Source organism: Prionailurus bengalensis, chromosome D1 (genome assembly GCF_016509475.1).
Source record: "Prionailurus bengalensis isolate Pbe53 chromosome D1, Fcat_Pben_1.1_paternal_pri, whole genome shotgun sequence".
NCBI lineage: Eukaryota > Metazoa > Chordata > Mammalia > Carnivora > Felidae > Prionailurus > Prionailurus bengalensis.
The window spans coordinates 16,801,373-16,818,668 of record NC_057346.1 but is presented as its reverse complement, the minus strand read 5'-3'; positions in this window follow the sequence as shown (position 1 = coordinate 16,818,668).

Here is a 17,296-nt window from a genome sequence, read left to right as displayed (position 1 = left end):
CATTAGTTTGGGACCAAAGCCTTCCCTCTGAGTGACCTGAGACTCGCCAAAGCCACTTAAATGAGTTACAACCTTTGACTCAACTGGCAGCCCAGCTGTGGGCAGGCAGAGGTTTTCTGTGTGGCCAAAATTCTTGTGATAAATGAATTGGTGTATTACAAAATGCTCTCCATTCTTCAGCTAGAAACAGCTGAAAATTACCGTGTGAACACAATGCAAAAGAAGTGTTGAGCTTCGGGGACGCCTGGGTTGGCTCAGCCAATTAAGCGTCCGACTTCGGCTCAGGTCATGGTCTCATGGTTTGTGGGTTCAAGCCCTGTGTTGGCTCTGTGCTGACAGCTCAGAGCCTGGAATCTGCTTCGGATTCTGTGTCTCCCTCTCTCTCTGCCCCTCCCCTGCTCGTACTCTGTCTCTCTCAAAAATAAATAAACTTTTTAAATATATATATATTAAAGAAGTGTTGGGCTTTGGTTAAGCCTCTGACTCTTGATTTCAGCTCAGGTCATGATCTCATCGTTTGCAAGTTTGAGCCCCACGTAGGGCCCTGCACTGGCAGTGTGGAGCCTGCTTGAGATTCTCTCTCCCTTTCTCTCTGCCCCTCCCTGCTTGCTCTCTCTCTTAATAAATAAATAAATAAACTAAAAAAAATTTTTTTAAAGAAGTGCTGGGCTGACACCCCCGTGGAGAAGCCAAGGCACGTCCTAGAGCTGAGAGGTTTTAAACCACTCCCCTTGAGGTGACCTTGGAAATGATCACTTGGTTTGGAGTCAAGTGGTATCTCTTACTAACTTGATAATGTTTCCTTTTCCTCCAGGACTGTGTTTCAGATGAGAGCGGGTTCAGACCCACAGTTGCCAAAGCGGGGGTCATCACCTGTTTGGAGGCTGGAGAAAGGAGACTGGAGAGAGTTGGCGGTAAGATCTTACACGGACATTAAGGAGGAAGTTCAAATTGCTTACTAGCATGAGTTGCAGTGATTGAGAAGAAAATCAGCCAGATCTGGAGAAAATTTAAGGCCTAGAGGCACATTCTATCCTTGTAGAATTTTATCACAGAAGTTGTAGTGGGGAGACCTGACCCCAAGGGGCCTCCTGGATCAACAACTCGTTTTCTGCTGTGGCGCTAACTGCGGGAGGGCTTTTGCTTTGCTAGGTGAGAGATGCGAGCTGCCATAATGAAAGGGGATTTTAAAGATGGGGTAAAACCATGAAAGAATGTCCAATTCAGGGGTCTTGTTTGTAATCTTGTGTGTCCTTTAACCCTCCCCTTCGGTTCCCCATCAAGCATTCGGTGTAATTTCTATTACTGCCATGGCTTAGAGTTGGATTTTTTTTTTCTTTCTGATCCAATTTTGCTTTTGACTTATACAAATCATTGACAGTGTCCCAAAGTCCAAACTGTATAAAAAGGCACATTCATAGGTTTGTTTTCATCCTGCCCCCTCCACCCTGTTCCCTCCCAACACCAGCTAAGGGCCCCGCAAATCACAAACATACCAAAAAATGTTTTGCTTGGTCAATCAGGATCCAGGGCTTGGCACTGGCACAGCAGAACTCATAACCCTAAACATCAGCTCTGTTCATGACCACATTTGGGCCCAGGGAAGCCCTTTCCTGCATCTCTGAGGGGACTGTGTCCAAAAGCCACAAACAAAACTCCTGAATTTTTATGTGGGAGAGGATTCGAGCAGTTAAAATGCTTAGGTAAGAAAAGAAATACATTAATTAACTAGTCGAATCTTCATGCTTTTCTTCTTGTTCTAATTTGTGGTTCCAGAAGTACTCAGAAACTAATGCAATGGCTGAGGAACATTTGTAATGTCAACTCAGATATTTTAAACGGTGCATATATGTACATCTAGATGAAACATGCATACATATTTAATTGGTTGTAGCTCTGTTTTAATGGAAGGAAAAGACTGAAAAAAAAGCACCTCGTAATTTTAGGCATTGATTTAAAAGATCGTTGAGGGCAAGTCAATGATGACGTGACTGACGTGGTTAGTAAAGGTAAAGAGAAACAAGGTTCCAGAAGCATTTTTTGTGCCATGTTCCCTGTAGGGCACAAAGGTGAACTTGTTTCTAGACCTGGCCTCAATTGCGCTGATCGTGATGGCGTTCTTGGGAACAATAAAAAGATTATATACAATGTTTTGTGGTTCTGCCCAAAGATAAAACATCCTGGAAAGACACACATCACATTTGACTTCACTACCTCTCTGGGACACATGATGGGAACACAGGCTCAATGCTGTTAAACAAGTAGATTCGGGGCGCCTGGGTGACTCAGTTGGTTAAGTGTCCAGGTCTTGATTTCGGCTCAGGTCATGATCTCACAGTTCTCGAGTTCAAGCCCCATGTGGGGCTCGGTGTTGACAGCGTGAATCCTGCTTGGGATTCTCTCTCCCCACCCCTCCCCCCTCTCAAAAATAAATAAATGTTTACAAATAATAATAATAATAATAATATTAATAGGGGCACCTGGGTGGCTCAATCAGTTAAGCGTCCGACTTCGGCTCAGGTCATGATCTCACAGTTTGTGAGTTCGAGCCCCCCATAGGGCTCTGTGCTGACAGCTCAGAGCCCGGAGCCTGCTTCGGATTCTGTGTCTCCCTCTCTCTCTGTCCCTCCCCTGCTCATGCTCTATCTCTCTCTGTCTCAAAAATAAATAAAACATTAAAAAAATTAATAATAATATTGACAAAAGTTTAACCAAGAAAATCTAAGTTTATTTGACTATTTTACTTTGTTTATAATTGATGAGGCAATACTAATATATTATTATTATTGTTGTTGTTGTTATTATTATTATCATTAACTGAAGTCCATAGTTTCCATTAGTGTTGACTCTTTGTATGGGATTTGACAAATGTATGAGGCCATATACATACACCATTCAGTGCTATCTGGAATATTTTCATTGCCCTAAAAATCCCCACATTCCACCTATTCATCCCTTCCCTCCCTCTCCCCACCCCCAACCCCTGGCCATCGCTAAATTTTTTTCCTCCTCCCCCTAGCAACACTAATATTTTTTTTAACTTTTAAAAAAATGTTTATTTATTTATTTTGAGAGAGAGAGTGCACGCATGCACACAAGCGGGGGAGGAGCAGAGAGAGAAGGAGAGAGAGAACCCCAAGCAGGCTCCATGCCATCAGAGCAGAGCTTGATGCGGGGCTCGGACCCACCAACTCGTGAGGTCACGACCTGAGCCGAGATCAAGAGTCCACGCTTACCCGACTGAGCCATCTAAACCCCCCCAAACCCCACCGTCACTAATATTTTTATGGTCTCCATAATTTTGCCTTTCCCAGAATGTCATGTCATTGGACTCTTATAGTACGTAGCCTTTCCAAATTAGCATCGTGCTAATATGCTATGTATTCACAATATGTATTCAGGGTTCTTCCGTGGCTTTTTGTGACATGATAGCTCATTTCTTTTTATCCCTTACCTACGAGTTTGTTTATCCATTGTCCTGTTGGAGGCCATCTTGGTTGCTTCCAGTTTGGGCAATTATGAATACAGCTGCCGTAAACATCCACGTGCACGTTTTTGTCGGACATAAGTTTTCAGCTCACTTGGGTAAACACGAAGAAGGGCGATTGCTTGATTGTTTGGTAAAGAGTATGTTTAGCTTTGTAGGAAGCCGCCAAACGATCTTAGGAAGTGGCCCTACCACTGTGCATTCCTGTCAGCACTGAGTGAGAGCTCCTGTTGCAACACAGCCTCACCAGCATTCCTGTTACCCACCGGTGTCCTCAAATTTAGCCCTTCTAACGGATGCGTAGGAGCCCCTTGTTGTTGTTGTTCTTTTAAATTTTTTTGTGTTTATTTATTTTTGAGAGAGAAACACACACGGAGTGTGAGCGGGGGAGGGGCAGAGAGAGAGGGAGACACAGAATCCGAAGCAGGCTCCGGGCTCTGAGCTGTCAGCACAGAGCCCGACGCGGGGCTCGAACCCACAAACTGTGAGATCGTGACCTGAGCCGAGGTCGGATGCTTAACCGACTGAGCCACCCAGGCAGCCTGCACCTTGTTGTTTCAATTTGCAATTCCCCAGTGACAACTGATGTTGACATCTTTTCATATGGGTATTTGCTATCTGTATATCTTTTTTTTATTTAAAATTTTTTATTATTGAAATAGTTGACATACAATGTTACATTAGTTTTACATGTACAAGATACTGATTCAACAGTTAATACATTATGTAATGCTCACAACAGTGTTACCATCTGTCACTGGATGTTACTATATTATTATTGACTATATTCCCTATGCTGTATTTTTCATCCCCTTGACCTATTTATTTTATTTTTTATTATTTTTTTAATTTTATTTTTTATTTTTTAAAATGTACATCCAAATTAGTTAGCATATAGTGCAACAAATGATTTCAGGAGTAGATTCCTTAATGCCCCTGACCCATTTAGCCCATCCCCCCTCCCAAAACCCCTCCCATAACCCTCTGTTTGTTCTCCATATTTATGAGTCTCTTCTGTTTTGTCCCCCTCCCTGTTTTTATATTATTTTTATTTCCCTTCCCTTATGTTCATCTGTTTTGTCTCTTAAAGTCCTCATATGAGTGAAGTCATATGATTTTTGCCTTTCTCTGACTAATTTCACTTACCATAATACCCTCCAGTTCCATCCACGTAGTTGCAAATGGCAAGATATCATTCTTTTTGAATGCCGAGTAATACTCTAATATATACACACACACACACACACACACACACACATACACACCACATCTTCTTTATCCATTCCTCCATCGATGGACATTTGGGCTCTTTCCATACTTTGGCTATTGTTGATGGTGCTGCTATAAACATGGGGGTGCATGTGTCCCTTCAAAACAGCACACCTGTATCCCTTGGATAAATGCCTAGTAGTGCAATTGCTGGGTCGTAGGGGAGTTCTATTTTTAATTTTTTTGAGAAACCGCCATACTGTTTTCCAGAGTGGCTACACCAGCTTGCATTCCCATGTATATCTTTTTGATGAGGTGTCTGTTAAGTTCTTTGTACATTTAAAAAAATTTTTTTTTAACGTTTATTCATTTTTTCAGAGACGAAGCGTGAGTGGGGGGGTTGCAGAGAGGGAGACACAGAATCTGAAGCAGGTTCCAGGCTCCCAGCTGACAGCACAGAGCCCTATGGGGGGCTCGAACTCACAAACTGTGAGATCATGACCTGAGCCGAAGTCAGATGACTGAGCCACCCAGGCGCCCCCTAGTTCTTTGTATATTTTAGATGCTAGGTTGTTTTTTTTTAATCTTTATTTATTTTTGAGAGAGAGAGAGAGAGACAGACAGAATGCAAGCAGGGGAGGGGCAGAGGGAGAGGGAGACACAGAATCTGAAGCAGGCTCCAGGCTCTGAGCTGTCCCCACAGAGCCCTATTTGGGGGTTGAACTGACAGACCGGGAGATCATGACCTGAGCCGAAGCCGGACACTTAACTGACTCAGCCACCCAGGGGCCCCATTAGATGCCAGTTCTTTATCAGATGCATGTTTTGCAAATATTTTCTCCTAGCCCGTGGTTTGTCTCTTCAGTCTCTCAACGGTGCCTTCCACAAAACAGGAATCTTCAATTTTAAGTCCAACTTGTCACTTTTCTCTTTCATAGTCACGCCAAACCCAAGATCGTTTCGATTTTCTCCTACGTAATCTAGTAGTTTTAAAGGTTTGCATTTTACATTGAGGTCTATGAGATTAATTTTTGTGAAACATGCAAGGTTTGTGTCTAGATTAATTCTTTTGCATGTGCCTGTCTAGTAGTGTTTTACTTCCCAAAGGATTAACTAACTTCTTTTAAATTGTAAAATACTTTCTAAATCTAAGGGAGCTCTATTCTAATAAACTTGTAAGGAAACAAACGTAACAGAACACCCTGTTAGCAAGGTTCTGGGGAAACAGGCACTCTTATACATTGCTGGCAAGCCAATGGGAGGAGGGCAGTATCTATAATACCTATATGTACATTATTACGAAACTACACTAGTCAAGACAGGGTAGTAATGGCATAAGACAGAAATTCATACAGACCAATAAAGAGAGAGCCCAGAAGTAAACTCTTGCATACTTGGTCATATGATCTTCAGCAAGAGGGCTAAAACCACTCAGTGGGGCAAAGGACGGTCTTTTCAACAAATGATGTTGGGAAAACTGGATATCCACATGCAAAAGCATGAATTTAGACCCTTATCTTACACCATTTGCAAAAGTTAACCGAAAATGGAAGAAAGACCTAAACATAAGACCCAAACCTATGAAATTCCTAGGAGAAAACATAGATGAAAAGTTTCATGACATTGAACTTGGCAGTGACTTCTTGGATCTGACGTGAAAAGCATAAACAAAACAGAAAAATTAAATCATACTACATCGAATGTGGAGGCTCTTATGCATCAAGCAATACAATCAACAGAGTAGGGAGCAAGTCTATCAAGCAGGGGACAGATAGTATTTACAGGCCATGTATCTAATGGGGGTTGGTGTCTGGAGAGTTCCTCCCAGTCAGTAGCAGAAAATCACATAGAGGAGGATTGTGTGGGAGACCTGAATGGACATTTCTCCAAGGATGATGTGCATTTGGCCAGCAGGTATATGGGGGGATGCTTGGCATCTCTGGTCATCAGAAAGGTTACCAGTAGGGACACCTGGGTGGCTCAGTTGGTTGAGCGTCCGACTTTGGCTCAGGTCATGATCTCATGGTCTGTGAGTTCGAGCCCCGCGTCGGGCTCTGTGCTGACAGCTCAGAGCCTGGAGCCTGCTTCCGATTCTGTGTCTCCCTCTCTCTCTGCCCCTTCCCCACTCATGCTCCGTCTCTCTCTTTGTCAAAAATAAATAAACATTAAAAACAAATTTTTTTAAAGGAAAAGAAAGGTTTCTAGTAGGGCTTAGGTGGGGTGTCTCCTTCTACCCCGTGGGTTGGCTACTACGAAGGAAACAGAAAATAGCAGGTGTTGGCAAAGATGTGGAGAGGTTGGATCCCTTGTGCACTGTTAGTTGGATTGTGGAGTGGTGCAGCAGGATAGAAAACAGTACGGAGGTTCATCAAAAACTTCAAAATAGAACTACCCTATGATTCCACAACCCCACTTCTGGGAATATATGCAAAAGAACCGAAAGCAGGGTCTCAAAGAGATTTGGCACACCCAGGGTCATAGCAGCGCTATTCACAACAGCCAAGACATAGAAGCATCCCAAGTGTCCGTTGACAAAAAAAAATGTACAAACAAAATGGGGTCTATGCATACAACGGAATCTCATCCAACCATAAAAACAAATGAAATTCTGATACATGCTATAACATGAATGAAACGCGAAAACGTTATGCTAAGCGAGAGAAGTCAATCACAAACCGGTGATACTGGGGGCGCCTGGGTGGTTCAGTGTGTCAAGCATCCAACTCTTGACTTCGGCACAGGTCATGATCCTGTGGTTCGTGGGTTCGAGCCCCATGTTGGGCTGTGTGCTGACAACGCAGAGCCTGCTTGGGATTCTCTGTCTCCTCGTTCTCTGCCCCTCCCCCACTTGTGCTCTCTCTCTCTCTCTCTCTCTCTCTCTCTCTCTCTCTGTCTCAAAAAAAAAAAGGATAAATACTGTATGAGTCCACTTATACAGGTATCTAAAGTAGTCACATTTATAGAAACAGAAAGTATAACAATGATTAATGGAGCTAAGTGGGAGAGGGAAAGGGGAAGTTTTTGTTTAATGGATATAAAGCTTCAATTTTTCAAGATTAAAAAAAGTTCTGGAGATCTATTTCACAACAGGATACACTTACCCCTACGGAACTGTACAGTTAATAATGGTTAAGGTGGTAGAGTTTATGTTATGTGTGGGTTTTTTTTTTACCATAATTAAAAAAAGAAAACAAAGCAAAAAAACCTATATATGCATTTACCCTTTGACCCAGCAATCCACTTCCATGAATTTACTGTTAAGACGATTTCTTTATTTTTATTTTATTTTATTTTTCAAGAGAGAGGGAACACACGCAAGTTGGGGAAGGGCAGAGGGAGACGGAGAGGGAGAATCTCAAGCAGAACCCACACCTGGTGCAGAGCCCAATGTGGGGCGCGATCTCATGGCCCTGATATCATGACCTGAGCCAAAATCAAGAGTCAGATGCTTCACGGAGGCAGCTTAACCGACTGAGGCACACAGGTGTCCTGGACACTTTCAACAAAGTAAAAATTAGTGTAACATTATCTGTAATTGCAAAATATTGGAAATTATCCACAAGTCCAAACAGGAGATTGTTTGACAAAACTGTGGTAGGTAAATCAATGGCATGCAGTGCAGCTGTTTAAAAAAAGGCGGGGGGGGGGGGGGGGGGGGAGCCTCCAGCTGTCTCAGTAGAGCATGCAACTCTTTTTTTTCTTTAATTTATTTATTGTTTAATTTACGTCCAAGTTAGTTAGCATATAACGCATATAGTGCAACAGTGATTTCAGGAGTAGATTCCTTAATGCCCCTTACCCATTTAGCCCCTCCCGTCTCCCACACCCCCTCCAGCAACCCTCTGTCTGTTCTCTATATTTGAGTCTCTCATGTTTTTGTCCCCCTCCCTGTTTTTGTATTCTTTTTGCTTCCCTTCCCTTGTGTTCATCTGTTTTGTATCTTTAAGTCCTCATATGAGTGAAGTCATATGATATTTGTCTTTCTCTGACTAATTTCGCTTAGCATAATACCCTCTAGTTCCATCCATGTAGTTGCAAATGGCAAGATTTCATTCTTTTTGATTGCCGAGTAATACTCCATTGTATATATACCACATCTTTTTTTTAAATCTTTTTTAATGTTTATTTATTTTTGAGACAGAGAGAGACAGAGCATGAATGGGGGAGGGGCAGAGAGAGAGGGAGACACAGAATCGGAAGCAGGCTCCAGGCTCTGAGCTGTCAGCACAGAGCCCGATGCAGGGCTCGAACTCACGGACCGTGAGATCGTGACCTGAGCCGAAGTCGGACGTTTAACCGACTGAGCCACCCAGGCGCCCCTATATACCACATCTTTATCCATTCATCCATCGATGGACATTTGGCTATTTCCATACTTTGGCTGTTGTTGATAGTGCTGCTGTAAACATTGGGGTGCATGTGTCCCTTCGAAACAGCACACCTGTATCCCTTGGATAAATACCTAGTAGTGCAATTACTGAGTCGTAGGTAGTTCTATTTTTAATTTTTTGAGGAACCTCCATACTGTTTTCCAGAGTGGCTGCCCCAGTCTGCATTCCCACCAGCAGTGCCAAAGAGATCCTCTTTCTCCGCATCCTCGCCAACATCGATTGTTGCCTGAGTTGTTAATATTAGCCATTCTGACAGGTGTGAGGTGGTAGGTATCTCGTTGTGGTTTTGATTTGTATTTCCCTGATGATGAGTGATGTGGGGCATTTTTTCATGTGTCGGTTGGCCATCTGGATGTCTTCTTTGGAGAAGTGTCTATTCATGTCTTTTGCCCATTTCTTCACAGATTATTTGGTTTTTGGATGTTGAGTTTGATAAGTTATTTATAGATTTTAGATACTTTTTATCCAATATGTCATTTGCAAATATCTTCTCCCATTCCGTCCGTTGCCTTTTAGTTTTGCTGTTTCCTTCGCTGTGCAGAACTTTTTATTTTGATGCGGTCCCAATAGTTCATTTTTGCTTTGGTTTTCCTTGCCTCCAGAGACGCGTTGAGTAAGAAGTTGCTGCCGCCAAGGTCAGAGAGGTTTCTGCCTGCTTTCGCCTTGAGGATTTTGATGGCTTTCTGTCTTACGTTGAGGTCTTTCATCCATTTTCAGTTTCTTTTTGTGTCTGGTGTAAGAAAGTGGTCCAGGTTCATTTCTCTGCATGTCGCTGTCCAGTTTTCCCAGCATCACTTGCTGAAGAGACTGTCTTTATTCCTTCCATTGGATAGTCTTTCCTGCTTTGTCAAAGATTAGTTGGCCATATGTTTGTGGGTCCATTTCTGGGTTCTCTATCCCGTCCCATTGATTTGAGTGTCTGTTTTTGTGCCAGTATCATACTGTCTAGATGATTACAGCTTTGTAATATGTGTTAAAGTCTGGGATTGTGATGCTTCCTGCTTTGGTTTTCTTTTTCAAGATTGCTTTGGCTATTTGGGGTCTTTTCTGGTTCCATACAAATTCTAAGATTGTTTGTTCTAGCTCTGTGAAGAATGCTGGTGTTATTTTTATGGGATTGCAAGCAGGGAACTCAGGAATCTCAGGGTCATGAGTTCAAGCCCCATGTCGGGCATGGAGCCTATTTAAAGATTAAATAAATAAATAAATAAATAAATAAATAAATAAATAAATAAGGAATAAGGAAGATCTGCCTAACTTAGAGTGATTTCCAGCTTACAAGTGAAAAAGAAGCAAAGTGCAAAATGTTGTAGCATGATACCTTTCGTGTAAGAAATGGGAAATAAGGGAATATATATATCTGCTTATTTTTGAAAAAATAAAAACATGGAAAGGTTAAACCAGAAAAACGATAAGGTGAATTATTTACAAGAGATAGAAGAATGGGGTGGAAGGGGAGGTGGTGCCACTAAAAAGTTAGTGCCACTAAAAAGTTATACTTTTTGCATAATTTTGACTTTTGAAAGCATGCTAATGCTCTACACATTTAAAAAATTAAATTAAATCAATAAAAATACTAAAAAAAAAAATCTCCCAAACTGAATGCAAACAGAAACAAATGAACCCAACTGTATTTCATATGAACAACATAACCATCCAGAAAGGAGAGGAGTAAGAACTAACCGGTAGACCCTCAGCCTGAGGCGGAAGGACACCTCTCGAACTATTGTTATTAGCTTCGCTTTTTGTAGCCCCATGGGTATAGCGATTCTGAAATATTGCTGGAAGCCAGAGTCCTTTGGAAAAAAGGGAGCCGTAAATATGGAATGCAGGAAGGCAAGGTAGAACCCCATGGAGTTGGGTCAGAATTGGAAGTCACCACCATGAACCCATGCTTCCATATATGTATGTGTGTGTGTGTGTGTGTGTATACACACACATATACATATACGTATACATATATATTACATATTAGATTAGATATGTATTATATATAATAGATGTTAGATTAGATGTATTATATGTGTATTATTTTATGTATAGATATTTTATATATGTATTATATAGATCATAGGTAAATGATACCTACATGTTTTTCCCCCTAGCTCTGTCCACTGAAAGGGCCAAGAAACAGTAACATCCCCATAGCAAGGGGGCATACCTAATGCCCAGGTCTTGGTTTCTAACCACCATTCTGCACTAAGAGGAATTGAGATTCCTTGAAAAATGGTTGATTACAGGGCTGGGGCAGAGAAGGTACAAGGTAAATTTGGTGTGCCAGAAAGAAAGCATTGCCAAAAGTTATGGTGTATGGGGGGCGGGGTGGGGGTGATGTCAAAGAACACAAGAGTCAGCTCAAAGGTGCTAGATCTGGGCTAATTGCAGCATCAAAATAAATAAGGACAGGGGCGCCTGGGTGGCTGAGTTGGTTGGGCGACTGACTTCTGTTTGGGTCATGATCTCACAGTTTGTGGGTTCGAGCCCCGCATCAGGCCCTGTGCTGACAGCTCAGAGCCTGGAACCTGCTTCCGATTCTGTGTCTCCCTCTCTCTGCACCTCCCCTGCTCGTGCTCTCTCTCTCTCTGACTCTCAAAAAATAAATAAATGTTAATTTAAAAAATTTAGAAAAAAAATTAATTAATTAATTAGTTAAGGACAGTAATGGAGTAAAACCCATTGAATAAAATAGGAATCCATGAGTCCAAACTGACACACTGGATAAATAAACGAGGAAGGAGAGCTCTTCTCTGCAATGCAATGCTCACCGATACACAAGGAGAGAGGCTGAAGGTAGAAAATCACCATTTCCAAACTCTCATAGCGAAAACTGAAAATTGTTCAGGCCCGAACCACCAAAGGATGTGAACGTACAGATTACTTACATAATATCCCAGCCTGGGTGCATATCCATAATTTGAGCACCAGGATACATCAGACGAATCCAAATTGACAAATAGGAAGGACAAAGCCTGGGAATCACTGCAGGTGAAAGGAGAATAATGAGGCGTGAGGACTAAATGCTATGGAGAGTTCTGAACTGCGTCCTGCAGCGGGTACGCAATTGCTACAATGGACATTACTGAGACTCTTGTCAAACTGGAATATGGAATGTGGATTAGACATGCCTTGTATCAACTCGAATCTTTTAAATTGGATAACCGTTCTGTGGTTATATAAGAGAAGAGTCTTCTTGGGGTGCCTGGCTGGCTCAGTGGGAGGAGCATGTGACTCGATCTCAGGGTTGTGAGTTCGAGCCCCGTGACGGGTGAGAGATTATTAAAAAATAAATAAATAGGGGCGCCTGGGTGGCGCAGTCGGTTAAGCGTCCGACTTCAGCCAGGTCACGATCTCGCGGTCCGTGAGTTCGAGCCCCGCGTCGGGCTCTGGGCTGATGGCTCAGAGCCTGGAGCCTGCTTCCGATTCTGTGTCTCCCTCTCTCTCTGCCCCTCCCCCGTTCATGCTCTGTCTCTCTGTCTCAAAAATAAATAAACGTTAAAAAAAATGTAAATTAAAATAAATAAATAATCTGTAAAAAAAGAGAGAGAATAGCCTTCATAGGAAATAGTGAAGTATTCAGGGACCTCAGAGCATGATGTATGCAATCTACTCTTATGAGTCATAAGAAAAATAATTATCTATATGTATATACACTGTACCAAATACAATTTTCAATTAAAATTTTCTGGGGCTGGGGCGTCTGCAGTCGGTTAAGTGTCCAACTCTTGATATCAGCTCAGGTCATGATCTCACAGTTCATGGGATTGAGCCCTGCATCAGGTTCTGTACTGACAGTTTGGAGCCTGTTTGGGATTCTCTCTCGCGCTCTCTCTCTCTGCCCCTCCTCCACTTGTGCTCATTCTCTCTCTCTCTCTCTCTCTCTCTCTCTCAAAGTAAATAATCAAACATTTAAAATTTTTTTAAAAAATTTCTGGGGCGCCTGGCTGACTCAGGAGGTAAAGTGTACAACTCTTGATCTCTGAGTTGTGACTTTGAGCCCCACATTGGGTGTAGAGATTACTAAAAAAAAAAAATAAAAATAAATTATTAAAAATTTTAATTTAAAGGGGTACCTGGGTGGCTCAGTCAGTTAAGCATCCAACTTCAGCTCAGGTCATGCTCTCATGGTCCGTGAGTTCGAGCCCCTAGTCGGGCTCTTTGCTGGCAGCTCGGAGCCTGGAGCCTGCTTCGGATTCTGTGTCTCCCTCTTTCTCTCTCTGCCCCTCCCCCACTCACACTCTGTCTCTGAAAAATAAATAAACATTAAAAAAGTTTTTTTTAATTAAAAAAAATACACTCTGAAAAGCAGTATGTTGCTATATTTCTTCAAATCTCTCCTCAATTGAGATTGTAACTTGATCTTGGCCAGAAGTCTCTGTATAGACATTGGTTTGGGGAATATTTGCATGTGAGTCTTTTCCTTTATGGTCATGCAAACATTTTTTATTTCCTTGTTACAGTTTCCACATGTATACATTTCACTTTATTCTGAAATAACGTCATACATTCAGAAAGTTGCAAGCATAGCAGTAGAGTCCTTGTATACTCTTTACTTCGTGTCACAGGGTATTAACATTTTATCACATTTTTCACTTTTTTATTTTCTGAATTAAAAATTTTTTAGTTTAATGTTTATTTTTGAGAGAGAGAGAGAAAGAGAGGGAGAGACAGAGCGCATGGGGGAGGGGCAGAGAGAGAGGGAGAGAGAGGATCAGAAGCAGGCTCTGTCCTGACAGCAGAGAGCCTGATGCAGGGCTTGAACTCACGAACCCTGAGATCATGACCTGAGCCGAAGTTGGAAGCTTAACAGCCTGAGCCACCCAGGCACCCCTAAATTTTTTTAAATGTTTGTTTATTTTTGAGAAAGAGAGAGAAAGCATGCGGGGGGAGGGTGCGGGGGCAGAGAGAGGGGGAGAGAGAGGATACCAAGGAGGCTCTTCATTCGTCAGCACAGAGCCCGATGCGGGGCTCAAACTCACAAACCCTGAGATCATGACCTGAGCTGAAGTCGGACAGTTAAGCGACCGATTTTTTTAAATAAAAAATAAACAAAATAAATATTTTCTGGGATAAAATATTTAATATATGTAACTCCTGTATCAGATTTGAACATGACATCAAATTTATGAGCCAATTCTGAATCAAAGCACCGGTTTAAAAATAGTAGGAATAATTTCAGTTTGGAGCAAAGTTTCTTTCAATTGGAACTAATTTTTTACAACATCTAAGAACAACAGTCATTCAAGAAAGGTCAATTAGTTTAGCATTACTGGCAACAGAATATGCATCATGAGAACATTTTTATTATGACAACACAATTAGGGATTTTGCCAAAATTAGGGCAAACATTAATTTCATGGGATAAATAGATAATAGTTTATGAGTTGTGTATGACTGTATTATTCCATCCAAACACTGCAGGCCCGTCGTGAGAATACCCAGGCACGGGCAATGATAAATAATTAAGTTAATTTATGGGGCGTCTGGCTAGCTCAGTCGGTGGAGCATGTGACTCTTGAATTCAGGGCTGTGAGTTTGAGCTCCACGTTGGATGTAGAGTATTTTAAGTGTATATTTTAAGTAACTAAAAATAAAATCTTTGGGAGGTGCCGGGGTGGCTCAGTTGGTTAAGCATTTGACTTCGGCTCAGGTCATAATCTCATGGTTGGTGAGTTCCAGCCCCACATCAGGGTCTCTGCTGTCAGCACAGACCCCGAGTTGGATCCTCTGTCTCCCCTTTCTCTCTGCCCCTCCCCCACTCATTCTCTTTCTCTCTCTCAAATAAAAAAAAAAATTATAAAAAATAAAATCTTTGGGGCACCTGGGTGGCTCAGTGGGTTGAAGGTCCAACTCTTGATTTCAACCCAGGTCATTATCCCAGCGTCATGGAATCAAGCCCTGCCTCAGGCTCCATGCTGAGAATCCCTGGGTTCCCTCTCTCCCTCCCTCTGCCCCTCTCCCCCACTTGCTCTATCTAAAATAAAGTAAGGGGTGCCTGGGTGGCTCGATTTGTTGAGTGTCTAACTCTTGGTTTCAGCTCAGGTCCTGATCTCAAGGTTCATGAGTTGGAGCCCCCACATCAGACTCTGCGTGCTGACAGTGTAGAGCCTCCTTGGGATTCTCTCTCCTGGGCCCTCCTGTGGTCTCACATGCTTTCTCTCTCTCTCGCTCTCAAAATAAAGAAACTTAAAAAAAATAATAAAATGAAAAATAAAACAATCTTTTTTTTTTTTTAGAGAGAGAGGGCACAAGTGAGCAAGGGACAGAGAGAGAGGGAGAGAGAGAGAGAGAGAAGCAGGGCTCACCCAAAGCAGGGCTCAAGCTCACTGGATGTGGGACCTGAACTCACGAACTGTGAGAACATGACCTGAGCTGAAGTCCGATGGTTGACAAATGAGCCACCCAGGTGCCCCCCAAAAATAAAATCTTAAAAAAAAAAGACAAAAAAACCTTAAGTTAGTTTACCTTGAATATTTTCTTGACTTTAAGTCATACAAAAACCACAGCTTTACCTATTTTTTAATTTTGTCATTAGAAAGTGTATTTGTCAAGGTAAGAGGGTAAAGCATATTTGATAGTTAGCTTCCAAATAACTCAAATATTTCGATATACGATATGTGAGCCTTCGTTTGTACTCTGACCTGGCCCCACAAATACTGGGGGTGGGCCTGTGCCTTCCATCCCTCTGCAGGTAATGATTTTTATTTGGTTTTTGTCCTTTCACCATTTCTATTTGAAAGTATAAATATAGAGGTGTAATGTATAAAATGTTCACCCGCTTTTTTTTTTTAAGTTTTATTTATTCATTTTGAGAAAGAGAGAGAGCTTGAGCAGGGTAGGGTAAAGAGAGGGAGAGAGGGAATCCCATGCTGTCAGCGTGGGGTCCGATGTGGGGCTTGAACTCACAAACTTCGAGATCATGACCCGAGCTGAAATCAAGAGTCGGATGCTCAACCGACTGAGCCGCCCAGGCGCCCCAAGTGTTCACCCATTCTTACACAAAAAATAGCATTGTCTGTATAGTGTTCTATAACTAGCTTTTTAATTTAAAATCGTGTTCTGGCCATCACTTCCTATCAGCGTACAGAAATCATTATTCTTTTTAACAGCTGCATAGTACTCCGCTGTGTGGGTTTAAGGATTGTGTAGAGGGGGCTCAGAAAGTGAACCCCACTTCAAGTTGGATATGGGAAGGAACAGAGGCTCCCAAGAGGGTCTCAGTCACATGGGGGTGACATAAGGGAAGAGGGCCCCCCCCAACACTCATCTTTCGCTATAGCGAGGGTCTCTCATGATCAGATAAATCGGCTTGTGGAAAATTAAAATAAGGCCAACCCGTGTGTGGAGACTGCCTCCCCAGAAGGGACTGGATGTTTCCAACCTCAGTCACAGGGGAAAGGATGGATCTGAGAAGGGAAACAGGACCTTAGAAAGTGGGGCTTCTCATTCTGTCCCTCTGGGGCCTGAGCGCTGATACATCTACACCCGTCTGCGGATGCTTCCGTGATCGCAGCTTTCACAAGGCACCCTGTTGCTCTAGATAATTTCCCGTAGTTTACAAATCCTCTGTAATCTGGCCTCATCCCTCACGAAACTCATCCTTCCCTTGCAGGATACTAACCAACTGCCAGTAGTCACCTGCACACAGCATGCTAGGTCAGACTGTAAAGATTTTATCTTGAAGTCATCTCTACACCCAGTGTGGGGCTCGAACTCACAACCCCGAAATCGAGGGTCGCTGGCTCCACCAGCCGACCCAGTCAAGCGCCCCCCCGCCCCCCCAGGTCACACTTTAAACAGCACACGCCACACCCCGTCCCCTGGTGACCTACTATCATGGTTAAAATGAAGCTAGGTGTCAACTCATCTAGGCGGCCTTCTTTGACAACCTCAGGCCGGGTTCAGTAACTGCTCTGTGTGCATATTTGCGCTCAAGCACTTGGCACGTCGTATTATAACTGTTGACTTGTGTGTTTCCCTCAGTAGAGTAGAAGTTCCTCAAGAACATGGATCCTGTCTTACTTATCATCCTACCAGGGCGTCTGGGTGGCTCAGTCGATTAAGCGCCCGACTTCAGCTCAGGTCATGATCTCACGGTTCGTGGGTTCAAGCCCCGCTTGGGGCTCTGTGCTAACGGGTGGGAGCCTGGAGCCTGCTTTGGATTCTGTGTCTCCTTCTCTCTCTGCCCCTCTCCTGCTTGTGCTCTGTCTCT